The sequence below is a fragment of the Ictidomys tridecemlineatus genome, chromosome 2 (genome assembly GCF_052094955.1).
Source record: "Ictidomys tridecemlineatus isolate mIctTri1 chromosome 2, mIctTri1.hap1, whole genome shotgun sequence".
In the NCBI taxonomy this organism is placed as follows: Eukaryota; Metazoa; Chordata; class Mammalia; order Rodentia; family Sciuridae; genus Ictidomys; species Ictidomys tridecemlineatus.
This window is the reverse complement of record NC_135478.1, coordinates 77,340,293-77,345,032: the sequence shown is the minus strand read 5'-3', so window position 1 is coordinate 77,345,032 and position 4,740 is coordinate 77,340,293. Positions and strand designations below refer to the sequence as shown.

General features: G+C 51.0%; 1 pseudogene; it reads right to left on the bottom strand.

The window, feature by feature from the left end:
• Nucleotides 1-2,480: 2,480 nt before the first annotated feature.
• On the bottom strand, nucleotides 2,481-4,140 carry LOC101959996 (reticulon-4 receptor-like; annotated as a pseudogene).
• Between the last annotated feature and the right edge of the window lie 600 nt (nucleotides 4,141-4,740).

Genomic DNA, 4,740 nt, shown 5'->3' with positions numbered 1-4,740 from the left:
CAGTTAGTTTGGGCTTCCAAGACTATCAGATATAAGAGGAAGGAAAGAAAGTGCTAAAAGGATCAGTCCCCCAAGGTCTAGGCTATGGGACTCCCTTCAACCGATTGAGGGGATCTTTTGGTCTGGGACTCAAAGAGATGATGGAAGAAATAAAAGGAAGTAAGGTGCAGTAAGACTTTCCATTGAGAAGATGGATATACAGCTAGATGCAATGGCAAATGCCTGTAATCTCAAAACTCAGGAGGCTAAGGCAGGAGGATAACAAATTCAAAGCCAGCCTAAGCAAATTAGCTAGGCCCTAAGTAACTTAGCAAGACCCTGTCTCCAAATTTAAAAAAAAAATAATAAAAAAAAATAAAAAGGGCTGTAGATGTGGCTCTGTGGTTAAGCCCATTTGGATTTAATCACTTGTAGGGAAGAAGGAGGGAGAGAATGGTGGGCATAACTGCTGAGTACCACCTCCTCCCTCAGCTCAAGCAGGACACCATAGACATGATGGAGCTCAGGACACACAGGCAAAAATGTGGGCACTTCCCATCCTTTAACTGAAGGAGAGAAAACAGAAAAAAATTTCCTGACCAGACTCCTGAAAAAGACAGGTGACAGGGACAGGCTTGTGTCAGGCAGGACCTCCCAGGTCAGAGAAATCTTCCCCCTACCTCCCTAGCAGGGAGGCCTCTTACAACTAACATAGACCCAATCTCTAAACAGGAAAGACTCCAGAAACTGACGCCATGAATCCACTGGACTCCCTGGAATTCAGACTTCGAGTCTTACGCCCCCTTTCCCACCAAGGCAGCCCTAGAAGATTCTCTACAGGGAGACTGAGCAGGGTCTGCATGATGTGATTTGTTGATCAGAAATCCTTCTCTATCTCCATTTCTCTTAACTCACATTAATTTGCAACTTCCCTGAGATTTTTACTGAGTAGTGGGGAGAATTCTGGCACCCTGAAGGAAAGCAGCCCAGAGAAGAAGTTCACAGTCTCTTGGAGCATTAGATGGAAAACAGTAGTCAGAAGGACTTGGGTCTCTCTTCTCTCCCCTTCCTCTTTTTCTTCCTCCGGTACATGGACCCCAACTGTCTGGGTCCTTACTGTATGGAGCTAACCATGGCTGGGACCTCCTGAGATAGTTTCTTTCTTCACCCTGGTCAGGTCACTGTGCCTACCCCATGTACTCACGTCCCTCAGCCTAGAGAATGAATGGATAGATGAATGGATAAAGAAAATGGCCTAGAGAATCTGTCCTGAGTCCCTCACCTTGGGTGGCAGCACTGAGGAGCTAGAGGGAGAGCAGGGGCTTTGGTTGCTGAGAACATTCCCTCACACTCTCTTCCTCCCCTGGTCTTCTGGAGCCCCAGCCACCACACAGCCATCTGGCTCCACAAGCAATGATCCCCTCTTCTGTTCAGTCTGTAAAATCACTGAATTTTTCTCCTTTTCCTCGTGAGCCCCTGCCCTGTGGGGGAGGGCGCCTTTCCTGAAAGCACCCTACATAGTTTCTCTGCCATGTGGCCCCTTTCCCTTTTGTTCTGAGTCCTCCCTGGCCTAGGCCTTGGGAATGTGTTCACACGTATATTTTTTGTCTGTGCTTTGGGTACTTTTTTCAAACATAGGCATGCATGCATGTAGCTCCTGCCTGGTCATATGAATGTGTTGTGCACACATGTGTACAAGGGCATGCAGATCCTCAAAGGACAGTTTCTGGGCTGTGGGTGTGTTGTAAGAGGAATAGGAATCTTGCCGTAACCCTGGGCAGTGGTAGGAAGGTGTACACAGTTCCTGCGCAGTCCCGAGCCTGGCTTTACCAACTCACCTGTCCTTCAGGGCCACCCTCCTTCTGCCATCTCCCAGAAGAGGGAGAGTATTCTTCATCTCTTATCCTCAGTCTCCTCTTGGGGGCAATGCAAAGTTGGGTGGGAGGTACTAGAGTAGATGTTCTTACAAAGGCAGCCTCATCTAGACCCATGGTCCTGGCATATGCTCTGTCTGTCCAGTTTTCAGGGTAGGTGTTTAGGCTCAGGAGATATCTCAGAAGGTGGCAGAGATACCATGTCATACCTGGTACATGCAGCTGGGTGACTCCACTTCTCAGGGGCCTTGTGTGATGGTGTTCAGTAAGGTGCAGCACCTGGTCCCACCCCTGCCTCTCACCACTCATAGCACCTCAGCCTGAGAGGCCATAGTTTAAGAAAAGAGCTCTTGATTCCACATCATCCATTTTTTTTTACACAGGTAAAACAAAATGCATATCTCTATATTCTGCAATCTTGGTGGGAAACCGCATTCTGGAACAAACGTAACCCCAAACCCTGTAAACATGATGGGGTGGATATGAGGTTGGGCTTGTGGGGAGGTGTCCATCAGGGAGGACTGGCCTGCCCAATGGGCCTGTCCCTGGTGCTGGCTGGCAGCATGGTGGGAGACGCCCTAGGTACACACAGCTGGCTGCTGAGAGGTTCTGAGGTCTGATAGCTGGTCAGCAGGGTGCAAACATTGTCCACAATATTAGCACAAGGCTAAGGGCAACAACACTGCATTTTGTGGTCAGGGCTGGAAGGGCACCTGAACCCTCTGCAACTCTTGCTCAGCTGCCAAAACTTCCCGCCTGTCCTAGATGACACTGACTGTGGGTGCGGTTCTTGCAGGAACAGCCTAGCCTCTGGTGAGGACCAGTGGTGTGGACTCCTGGTGACTTTGACTCCTCTGGTATAGTGCAGCCAGTGGGGGCTCTGCAGAGCTGGGCAAGGTCCCAAAGGTAGAGTCACTCATATAACATGGGCCTGAGCCGTTGCCTGGTGGGCTGTCACCAGGTGGCACACGTCCCTTGAGTGCATTGCCAGCAGAGGATGGCCTATAAGATTCTAGCACCGAGGCCTTGTCTGAAGCGTCTGGCTGGCAGCATTTGGCAGCCCCAGCAGCTCCTCAGCAGTGGCCCCGCTGGTCCAGATGGGATCAAAGGGCCTGGCTGCCCCAGCACAGCCCTCTAGGTCATTGGCAACCATATGCTTGAAGTCACGACCAGCCAGGCACATGGGCAGGTTGGAGGGCACCTCAGATGAGGAACTTCAGAACTTCTGCAGCCAGGACCAGAGTGGGTGAGGCTGGCAGTCTCATACCCTGGGATTGTTGTGGAGCTGCAATTACTGTAGAGCACAAAAAGGTGCCAGGGCCTCTGCAGGCAGCATTGAGAGGTTGTTGGCAAACAAGTAGTGTGTCCTGAGGTGGCCAAGGTCATGTAAGGCATGTGAATACACATGGGCCACATGATTCTGGTGCAGGAGGAGACAGTCAAGACTGTGCAGGCCACAGAATGTGTGCTCAGGCACGCTGAGGATGCGGTTACCATGAACGAAAAGGTGCGTGAGGTTGCCCAGGTCATGGAAGGCATCATATGGCAGTGCCTGCAGCCCATTTCCTTGAACTTAGAAGAACTGAAAGGCAGCCAGGACATGGAACAGGCCAGGGCCCAGTTCCTGCAAGCCACAGGGGTTCAGGTGCAGTGTGTGAAGGTGGCACAGGCCTTGGAATGTGGCAGGTATGAAGGTATGAAGCTGGGCATTGTCGTTGATATCCAGTTGCTCCAGGAGGGTCAGGCCAGAGAACACGGTGGCATCAATCTGGGCCAATGCATTAGACTGTAGCCACAGGATGATGAGATTGCGGCAGGTGTGGAAATCAGCAGCTAGCACATGAGAGATGCGGTTGCCATGCAGGAAGGTGAGCTGGGTGGAGGCTGGGATGCCAGTGGGCATGGCCTGCAGGCCTTGTTGAGGGCAGCTTACTGTCACTTTGGGCTACTGTATCACACACAGGCACCTGGACACAGTGCTGCCACCTTCCAGGCTTGTAGCCACAGCACCCATGCCAGCAGCCAGCTTCCTGTGGGTAGAAGAAAGGGTGGTTAGGGGTAGAGATCCCTAAGGGACTGGGAGGCCATGTTGGAGCCAGTTTGTCCCTTGGGATTGGGCCTTAGAGGGGCTGGAGACAGGTCTGAGCTGTGGCCTGGGATTTGGAGGTTTGAGGATCCTTGCTTTGCATACCACATAGATGGTGCTTGGCTATAACTTGCTCCTGGAGCCATACATTCTAGGAAACTATGTCTAAAGACTCCCCACTTCACCCTTCTGGATGCTCATGCCTATAATCAAGGTTAGCCTACTAGGTCACCCAACAAATACCTATGTGGAGGACTGTTGCTCACATCTGCATATACCTTCTTGGGACTCTAGTGAACAGAGTCCTCCAGGACCTGGTCTTCATCCCCATATTCCAAGCAATATTCCTGCCAGTACCCAGCCCCCTAACAGCTTGCAGGCCATGCTGGGAGAGGAGGAGATGTGCTCTTGGTAAACATTGTAGGACCACCCATACTAAGCTCAGGGACTATAAGGAAGTGGGGTTCAGGCAGAGGAGCTGCAATCTAAGTCTCATCCCTAGTCTGTCAGCTCTGAGATTTGTGTAGCTTATGCAGAAATCCTCCTCCCACACTGTAGAAGGAAACACATTGAGGTTCATAACCTTATGCTCTGCCTAGGCCCTTATAGCTCTTGATAAAATCTAGCAGGTGGGAGTCTGGGTAGTCCCCCTCATTTCATAATGGGGAGTTGTGATTTAATGAAAAAACTGCAAAAAAAACACTATAGGGTTCCAGGGGGTATGAAGTGGGTCTACCTACCAGCACCTCAGCTATCACAGGAACAGGGGTCTGGGTATAGGAAGGGCATGGGGTGAAGGAG